The sequence below is a fragment of the Heloderma suspectum genome, chromosome 1, assembly GCF_057233095.1.
Source record: "Heloderma suspectum isolate Gila_16-S chromosome 1, 16-S_ref, whole genome shotgun sequence".
NCBI classification, from domain to species: Eukaryota; Metazoa; Chordata; class Lepidosauria; order Squamata; family Helodermatidae; genus Heloderma; species Heloderma suspectum.
In genome coordinates this window covers 110,934,525-110,945,105 of record NC_139458.1, presented here as the reverse complement: position 1 = coordinate 110,945,105, position 10,581 = coordinate 110,934,525, and positions in this window count along the sequence as shown.

The window sequence follows — 10,581 nt, the reverse complement described above, 5'->3', positions numbered from 1 at the left end:
CATGTAGGCTAACAGTACTAAGTAAAAGCAGCCTTCCTTCCTTCCTTCCTTCCTTCCTTCCTTCCTTCCTTCCTTCCTTCCAATAACCTCCATCACCACATAACATTGATAGGGTCCAGATTTCTGAGTACTTTCCTGAATTAAATATTGCAGATACATAATATTGCTGACCATTGCTGAATAGTCAGTATTTTCTCCCTATATGCTGTGTTTTACTATTTGCAAAGTGGATGCTCAGCCATATATCTAAGGACTATGTCATACATGACAGTTTCCTTAAATGGGTGTACATTGGTACAGGAAACCCATTTATACCATCATGTGTGAAAAATGCATTGCTTTGTTTTGGCAAATGTAGACTTAGCAGACTGCTACCAATAACACCACTGTGGTAACTATTTTCAGCACTTTAGAGCAGCTTTTCCCAACCTAGTACTCTCCAGATGTTGTTGTTTTGTAGCTTGCATGAGCCGTAGCCAGCATGGCCCATGGTGAAGGATTCTGGGAGTTGCAGTCCAACAACATCTGGAGGGTCACACATTCCCATCAGTGCTCTAGAAGGTGCTACTGGGTTCTAGTCTCTATTGTGTATGCCACTCTCAAAGGCTGTGTTTTGGTGCTACAAGACAGTTTTTTTTCAATGTGATATTCCAAAAATATGTAGATACAGCATGCTACCAATCCCAACAGAATGGTTGAGGGCACAGTCCTATGGGGGTAGTTGGCCACCTCTGAATTTGGAGGCAACTGACTATCCAATGCAGGGTGGGTGGAGTGTGGAGGGGATCTTCTCCTCTGTCTCTGGGTGCTCTGCAAGTGTAGCTAGCAGGCCAATTTTGGGGAGCCTTGGAGTGGGGGAGGAGGGAGGCCAGATGGCACTTAGGAAGCTTCGTAAGGGCGCTTCTGCTGTCCCCTCCCCTCCCCACCCCCAGGAATGCCCCCTCCCCCCCTCCATGCTGCTATTATGAGCGCACAGCTGGGGACAAACCGCCCCGCCTACAAGGCGATGGGGGAGGGGGAGAGGAGGTGGTTTTCTGGGAACTGACCTCAGAGTGTTGGCTCTGACATCAGTTCCCAGAAAATGAAACATCCTATGGCTGTCTGCCACTGTCTGGCAGCCATAGCATTGTGCCCTTACTGCCATGCTATGAACCCCTAATTCCCTTCATGTTAGAAAAGCAAACCTTTTTTAAAAATGAAATATTTGTGGGTATGATTTCTCTGAGATAATAAGATCTGTTTCAAAGACCAGGCATTTATTTTCATGGATCTTTAGATATGGGAACAACTTCCAAGATTATGCCTGTATCTTTCAATAGTTGGCTTTGAGAAGTTGACTTTTAGAGCTCAATCCTACGTGTGGTCCGACAGCAAAAGTCCTAGAACTGGCTGGGGAATTCTGGTAGTTGTAGGATGTTTTTCTGTCTAAACACACAGGATTGCATCTTTATAATTTTAAAGATGGGTGGATACAAATATACAAATCTGTGAACTGCCTAGAGAGCCCTGTGAACTGCCCAGAAAGCCTTGGATATTGGGCGGTATAGAAATGAAAATAATAATAATACAAATAACCATTTACCATTTGGCAGCAACTTGGAATCTCATGGGAGCAGCTACTGTAGGTGCATGATCAGGCAAATTTTACTAATATCTTGTTACTGAGAAGCTCAGCCATGAAAGCCATTACACTTGCATTTGTTGGCATCACCTTGCAATTTGGGCTTTTTTACATGAGGCTTTTAGCCTGCCACTTTACCAAAGCTTCTGCTTCTGGAATCTTTGCGAGATTAAGATTGGCTCCTTTACATGGTTCCCCCCCCCGGGGGGGGGGTTCTTTCTCTGCCTTTCTATATGTTCCATGACACAACCACTATGTGGCGTTGTGGTATAGTGGAATTGCACAAATACACCAGGGTTTCATGCCACCATTCACATAAATACCAGACTTTCCTCGTTAGAAAAAATGCCACTATAATGGTTGCAAAGCACAGGAGAGGCCCTGGAGGATGACAGTGTCAGTGAGGAATTATGAGTGCATGACACATACCTCGTGTAGAAGGCTTCTTGTCTAGTGTGTTTTATTGTTCTAGAAAGGCAGCAAATGAGTTTTTCATTCTTTCTTTAGCCCCTCTGTGTGTGTTTTTGGGGGTGAATTTAGTGTGGGGCAGAGAGGCTGGGTGGGAAGGTATAATCCCCCTACCCATGCATGGTGGTCCAAATTAGGATCAGGGTGCCACATACTTAAACTAATGTTAAAAAAAGAGAAGTTAGGATCAGCTACATGCTATGCATTCAACATAATGTGCAGAAATCACTCACAAACCTACAACTTACAGTAGTAACCCCTTATCATGATCCAAGCACCTTTTCTTCCCCAAACCAAGGGATATTTAATTGTGTTTTGCACCTGCAGTTCTCTGCTTCTGCTAAAATTAAAAAGGTAAAAAAAGGTAAAGGTGTCCCCAACCAGTCATGTCCGACTCTAGGGTGTGGTGCTCATCCCCGTTTCTAAGCCGAAGAGCCAGTGCTGTCCAAAGACGTGGTCATGTGGCCAGCATGACTGAACACCGAGGTGCACGGAACGCTGTTACCTTTCCCGCCGAGGCGGTACCCATTTATCTACTTGCAATTTCTTGCTTTCGAACTGCTAGGTTGGCAGAAGCTGGGACTGAAGATGGGAGCTCACTCCGTCACGCAGCACTCGGGTCTCGAACTGCTGACCTGCCAACCTTCCAGTCTGCAGTTCAGCGTCTTAACCACTAATTACATTTATTTATTTTAGCAATTTATAGCCCACTCTTCAATAAAATTCCCAGGGCAGCTTACAAAATTTTAAGACACAATAAAACAAATTAAAAACAGAAAATATATACAAAAAACAGTAAAATCAATAGGAACCGCATAAAAAATGAAAGTGTGGCCAAGTATTCCAGACATACTCCATTTTGCATACCCCATACCCACTTGAGCCCATGAAAGTGGGGTGGGAGGTGGAGATTTTTGGTAACTTTGGTGGGGTGGATGGGTCATGATACAGCATCTTTCCTATTGGGCCACTCTGCAGCAAATGAGAACGCCACTGGGCTGCTTTGACTGCATCTCTGCTGCCATTTCAAGTAGCAGCAAAGCTCCTCCCACCCTTGTTTAAGAAATAAAAAAGGCACAACCCTCTGCCATTTCATCTTAAGGTGCAATCCTATACATGTTTAGACAGAAAAAAAATCCTACAACTCCCAGTGCTCTTAAATAATGGTAACACCATCCCCACCCTGAACATTAATGGATTTCTCACAATCCCCAAATATTATTACAAACTTCAGGCACCATTTTCATTCCTCCTCTTGCCTCAAACTGACCAAATAAAAAATACAATCTGGGAAGAATACTTCAGCTCAGCTCTGATAAAAGCAACACACCCTGCCAGGATAAAAGAGATCAAATTGCATTGCAGAAATCAAAAGGTGTCCACCCTGCACCAAAACCACATCACAGGAGGCACCAGGCAAGCTTCACTGGGCACGGCATTCCACAGTTGGGATGCCACCACTGAGAAAACCTTTTGTCTAGTAGATCAGATGATGGGGCAAGCCAGATGAAGATCAAAGTGTACTTACATGGCATATGTGGTCATCCACAGATCCAGGTGACTCACCAAGACAACACTCTGTTTATTACAGTAATTTCTGGAAGATGATACAAATCCCATCTTGTTAGCACATTAGCCATATTGACCATGTGAATAAATGAGTGGCGAAAAACATGGTAAGGTAATCTGCCCAATGCAGTATTAAAAAAGCACTTCAGTCATGTACAGTGATGATTTTAAGCCACATTACTGGCTTTCTCTTGTATCAATCCAGAATAAAAGTGAGCCAATTTTTAAATGTATTACTAGATTTATATACCACCTTTTTTTATTCTTGCATGGATCCCAAAGCAGCTTACATCGTCCTCCTCCTCTCCATTTCACCTTCACAACAACCCTGCGAAGTAGGTTAGGCTGAAAGTCAGTGACCAGTGAGCTTCATGGCAGAGTGGGGACTAGAACTCTGATCTCCCAAGTCCCAGTCCAACGCTCTAACCACTACACCACATTGGCTTTCAGAGAATAAGACCAGGATGCATACTGTAGTTATTCTAGAAATTGTATGTGCTGTTGTGCTGTGGAAAACTCCCCACCCCTACATTTTGGAATTCATCTGATTATGTCTCATCAGGCTCTTCCTCCTTCAACTGTCACCACCAGCAGCCATCCCAGCAGGCTGTGCTGAGGGAGGAAGCAGGGCTATTCCACCAGGCCTGCTGAAAGACTGCTTATTTTTTCCTCTTCCCTTTGCATTTCTTTTTCCTTGTGCGTCATGACTTTGTAGATCATATGCCTGCGGGCAGAAACTGTCTTGTTTTACTGATTGCATGTAAGCCACTCTGGGAGCCTTTTTGTCTGAGGAGCAGGATAAAAATACTTCAAAGAAAGTCATACATAAACAAATACAAATTTTGTATGCTTGTTTGAAAATATCAGATAGATGACATAGTTTAAAAATATGGTCTCTCAGCAGTGCTACAGTGAGGCAATTCCTCCCCCCTGTGTCATATTTCATCACAGATATTACATATTTATAGAATCCTGCACATCTCAATGCCTTTTATCTGGCACCTTTCCAAGGAGATTATATTCCTACCCACATGAGTGCTCCCTTTGTGATTTCTGAAGTATTGTTGTGCGTATTACGAATTCGATGCCTGAAAATGTGCCACAACACTACAAATTTAGCCCTTGGCCCCATATTCTGAGGAAGATATGAGAGTGTGATTTAATGGTAAACATTTGCACAAACTCACTGGCCAATAAAACCCCACCATGATTTCTTTTAAATATCCTCCCTAAAATCAGTTAAAAAAGAAATAAACCTTGATGTAAACTGTAATAGCAGCTGTGGGAATAAGGGGTTTTCTACATGAAGCATTTATCATGTGTTCATCATTCCCAATTCATGGTTGTTTATGGGTTGATAGATGACGTCATGACCTTCCAGTTTCACTCCTGTGTCTAGCCAGCATTTTCAGCCAGCCTTTTTAGAACACAAAAAATGCGGCATTTATTTGTAGAAGCGAAAGAAAGCACAATTTCCTCTTGTGTATTTGCACTATTGCGTTATACCACAGTGCCACCTAGAGGTTATGTAACAGAAAAGTAGGAAAGGAAACGCTCTGCTCGGATCTCAATTCTGTGATGAAACCGAAAGTAGATACAGTGGATTAACACCAATTAACTGCCTTGTATAGAAAAGCTGTAAGAAAAGGCACGAGTTATCCTGTTTATTTTATTTATTTCATATGCACCCTGCCTTTCTATCAAGAAAAATGGCTCTCAAGGAGGCTTAGGGCACAATCCTATGGCGATACCCATAAGCCTCTGATCTTGGAGGCTTACAATCATCCTGTGCAGAGCGGAAGGAGCAATGGAGGCAATCTTCACCTCCATGCTCGTCCTGCTCTGCATTTTGGCTGGATGGGCTTCTTCACCCATCTAGATGGGACACATTGGAGTGGGAGGGAAGAAGGCTGGGGAGGCTTTAGGATACGCTGTATCCTAGCTTCTCTAGTCTCCTCCCTGCCCACCAGCACGCCCCTTAACCCTCTCTCCAAGGTCGCCTTTGTGACCTCGGAGAGGTAGCCGGCGTGGTTCCTTCTGTGCCAGCTGTGAAGGGGCCAAGGAGCACAGATTCCTGAATCTGTGGTCGAAGTGCTGTCTCCAACCTCAGATCCAGAAATCCAAATTATCCTACCCCCCACCCCATCTATGGGCCATAGGATTGCTCCCTTAGAATCATAAATAAAACTTGATTATAACAATAATAAAACTATAATAATAACAGAATAAAACCAGCATGCAACCCACAGAGCCACTTAAACCCCAAAAGCCTGCTTGAATAAAAAGGTCTCTGCCTGCTGGCAGAAAGGCAGCAGAGAGGGAGCAAACATAGGGGGATCTTCATGACAATGGAATGAGAAGCACATTGGAGTATTATCCCAATTTCCATGGAATTGGCTTTGGTCCGTCAGGGGCACACAAGAAAAGCCACGTGTGCCATACCTTTACAATCCACTTTTCATGGGTAATACAGAGCTTGAAAGGAACATACTTCCAGGTTGGGGGGGGGGGTAGAACTGAATGTCATCAACCTGGCAGGGGTTGCTCAACCAATGAGAGAAGCCTGTTTCCAGCCCCTGTCCAGGCTCCCCCTGGCTACTATATTATTTTGAATGAACAGTAACTAATTTGGATTTCCCAATGTGCGCCAATTTCCCTGAAGAAGCCAAAAGCCCCAATTATCCAGTGCAGCATCTGAAGCCTCCCCGTGAGAGCAGCTCCCCCCAATTTTGCCCCATTTTAGCAAACTGTGATGAAATTATTGCTCCCCCCCTTTCCATACTGGGCACGCTTTTCAAGGAAGAAGTCAAAATCTCCAGTTATCCATTGGAGTATCTGAAGGTTCCCTATGAGAGCACCCACCCCCCCTTTCTAGGGATGTACGAAATCCCTACCTGGCTCCGTACCCATCAATCCGCGGTTGGGGGGAGGCGCTCTGTCCCTCCCCCTGGAATCCTCCTCAGCTGGCTCCGCTCCACAGCGGCTCCGCAGAGCCACTGGCCGGGGCTGGCTGCAGCTGGAGTTCCAGCCGCTGCCGGGCTGCTGGGGCCACAAATGGCGGCCGTCGTAGTGGCCGCCATTTGCGTCCTTGCAGTAAGCCGTGATAGGTGACGTAAGTATTTATTATTATTATTATTATTATTATTATTAAATTTATTAATCGCCCATCTGGCTGGTCACCCAGCCACTCTGGGGGATGTACAGCGTACAATAAAACAGTTTAAAACAATAAAATTCTACAGTAAAAACATTTTCTAAAATACCCTAACCCACCCCAAATGCCTGCCTGAACAACCACGTTTTTAATGCACGACAGAAGCTCATTAATGAGGGGGCATGGCGGAGTTCACTAGGGAGGGAGTTCCACAGAGTGGGGGCCACCACAGAAAAGGCCCTCTCCCTCGTCCCCACCAGTCTAGCTGTCCTGGCTGATGGGACAGAGAGAAGGCCATCCGAGGCTGATCTTGTTAAGCGGCCTGTCTGGTATTGCTGGAGGCTCCTTAAGATAGGCTGGGCCGGAACCATATAGGGTTTTAAAGGTCAAAACCAACACCTTGAATTTGGCCCGGAAAACAACTGGTAACCAGTGCAACTCCTTCAGCACTGGAGTGATGTGATCTCGCCGGCGGCTGCCTTTAATCAGGCGAGCTGCTGCGTTCTGTACCAGCTGCAGCTTCCGAACCGTCTTCAAGGGTAACCCCACGTAGAGCGCATTACAGTAGTCTAAACGAGAGGAGACCAGGGCATGTACTACCGATGAGAGCAGATGGTCGGGAAGGAAGGGGTGCAGCCACCGTATCGGATGGAGTTGATACAGCGCTGTCCGGCTCACAGCTGACACCTGAGCCTCCATGGACAGCTGGGAGTCCAAAATGACCCACAGGCTGCGGACCTGGTCTTTCAAGGGTAGCCGCACCCCATTCAACACGAGGTCAGCATCCCCCAGCCTCCTCTTGTCTCCCACCAAAAGTACCTCGGTCTTGTCAGGGTTCAGCTTCAGCTTATTCCTCCCCATCCAGCCACTCACTGTCTCCAGACATTTGGACAGGGATTCTACGGCCAACCTTGGTGATGATTTGAACGAGAGGCAAAGCTGCGTGTCATCCGCATATTGATGACACCACACCCCAAACCTCCTGATGATAGCCCCCAGCGGCTTCACATAGATGTTAAATAGCATCGGGGAGAGGATGGAACCCTGTGGCATCCCACAAGTGAGTGGCCACGGGTCCGAAACCTCCTCTCCCAGTGCTACCCTCTGGTACCTGCCAGAGAGGAAGGACCAGAACCACCGCAATACGGTGTCTCCAATGCCCAACCTCTCCAGGCGGTCCAGGAGGATACCGTGGTCAACGGTATCAAAAGCTGCTGAGAGGTCGAAGAGAACAAGGAAGGAGCATTCACCCCTATCCAGAGCCCTCCTCATATCATCTACCAAGGTGACCAAGGCCGTTTCTGTCCCATGCCCAAGACGAAGCCCGACTGAAATGGGTCTAGATAATCAGTTTCTTCCAAGTGTGCCTTTAGCTGCATCGCCACCACCTGCTCAATCACCATGCCCCAAAATGGCAGATTTGAGACTGGGAGAAAGTTGTTCAGAACTCGAGGATCCAAGGAGGGCTTCTTTAAGAGCGGTCTTATCACTGCCTCCTTGAGGGCTGATGGCATCACTCCCTCCTCAAGGGAGGCATTCACCACCGCCCTGATCCCCTCACCCAGTCTCTCTCTGCAGCCCATAATGAGCCAAGATGGGCAAGGATCAAGTAAGCAGGTGGTCGGCCGTACCGATGAAAGCACCTTGTCCACTTCATCAGGAGGAAGAAGCTGGAACCGATCCCACAAAACCGGTTTGCCACAGGCCGCCTCTTGCTCACTAACTGTATCCACAGCACATGGAGTAACACTCCTAATCTGATCAATTTTATCTGCAAAGTGCCTTGCCAAGACCGCACAGGAGGACTTAGAATGCTCCAGTGGTTCAGGAGCCACAGGACCGACCAGGCTCCGGATCACTTGGAACAGCCTCCTGGGACAGCACTCTGCAGACGTGATAGAGGCAGCATAATATTCCTTTTTTGCTGCCTTCACCGCCACGTGATAGGCTGAAGATACAGCTCTAGCCCGTGTCTGATCATCTTTGGAGCAAGACTTCCGCCACCGGCGCTCTAGCTGTCTCACCTTCTGTTTCAGAGCTCGTAACCGTGGATTGAACCATGGTGCAGTCCGAGCCCTGTTCAGGGGGAGAGGGCATTTCGGAGCCACCTGATCTAATGCCCCAGTGATTGCGGCATTCCAGCCACCCACCAGGGTCTCGACCGAGTGGCCGTTGGCGTGCCCCAGAGAATCCCCAAGCGCGTTCAGGAATCCATTTGGATCCATAAGACGCCTGGGGCGGACCATTTTAATGGGTCCTCCACCCCTGCGGAGGGGTTGTGGAACCGAGAAGTCCAACGTCACCAGATAGTGATCTGACCATGACAAGGGGGTGGTGGATATACCCCTGACTTCCAGATCACTCCCCGCTTCTCCAGAAACAAACACAAGGTCTAGTGCATGACCGGCTACATGGGTGGGCCAAGTTAGAATATGGTGCAGCTCCCAGGAAGCCATGGTCTCCATGAAGTCCCGAGGTGCTCCTGTGAGGATGGCCTCCGAATGTACATTGAAGTCCCCCAACACCAATAAGTTAGGGGACTGTACACGCACATTTATGTAGCCTATCATTGCAAAAGGCAGCCACGCAAATGGTGGCCGCTACGCCATTTGCGTGGCTGCCTTTTGCTGTGATAGGCTACATAAATACTTACGTAGCCTATCACGGCTTACTGCAAGGATGCAAATGGCATAGCGGCCGCCATTTGCGCCTTTGCTCTTTGCAGTGATGGGCTACGTAAGTATTTATGTAGCCTATCATGACTTACTGCAAGGACGCCAATGGCAGCCGCTATGACGGCCGGCATTTGCGGCTGCAGCAGCCCAGCAGCGGCCAGGAGACCAGCCGGAGCCGCCGCCGCATCCGCCGCCGCAGGATCCGCCGCCAGGTACGTTCCGTCCTGGGGGGGATTCCGCAGGGTGGCGGGGTGGGGGAGGCCATTCTGCCACGGATTCCGGGGGGGCGGATTCTAAAGAATCCGGCCTCACTGGAGTCCATGTTGGAATTCTCTGACATCCCTACCCATTTCACCCCATTCCATCAAATTTTCCCCAAAATGTCAGTTTTACCTGAAAAAGCCAAAATCCCCAACTATCCAGTGCACCATTTGAAGGCTCCCTATGAGAGTATCCCACCACCCCAATTTCACCCCATTCCAGCAAACTGTCACAGAGTTATAGCTTTCACCCCTCCTTTCTCCTTCTCTGGGCAGTTTCTCCCTGCTCACAATGACAGGCTCCCTTGATCCTGAGACCTCACCAGATTGCTACTGTGATAAAACTGTTATGCATCAGACAAGCGACTTTACACAACATCAGGGAAGCAAAATAAGGCAAACATCTGAGAAGGGCATAATCACTGAAGCTAATTACTCCCACTTAGGGATGGACGAAAGTCCCTTACCTGTCCTCGAAGCTTGCTTCGCGGTGGGGGGGAGGCGCTTTGCTTCTCCCCCCAAAGTTCATGCAAGGGGGGGGAGGCGCCCCGCCTCGCCCGGCCGAAATTCAGGCCGGGCAGGAGGTGCCCCATCCCTCGCCGGCAAAATTCAGGCCGGGTAGGAGCGCCCCGTCTACTCGGCTGCGGAAAAAAAAAAAACACCACCCCCGTGATAGGGTACGTAACGATTAATGTAGCCTATCACGGCTAGATCTCCAAAGTCAGCCGTGATAGGCTACATAAATCATCACGTAGCCTGTCACGGGTGACTTTGGGGGAAAAAAAAAACGCGTACGCAAATGGTGGCCCCCATAGGGAGCCGCCATTTGCATTC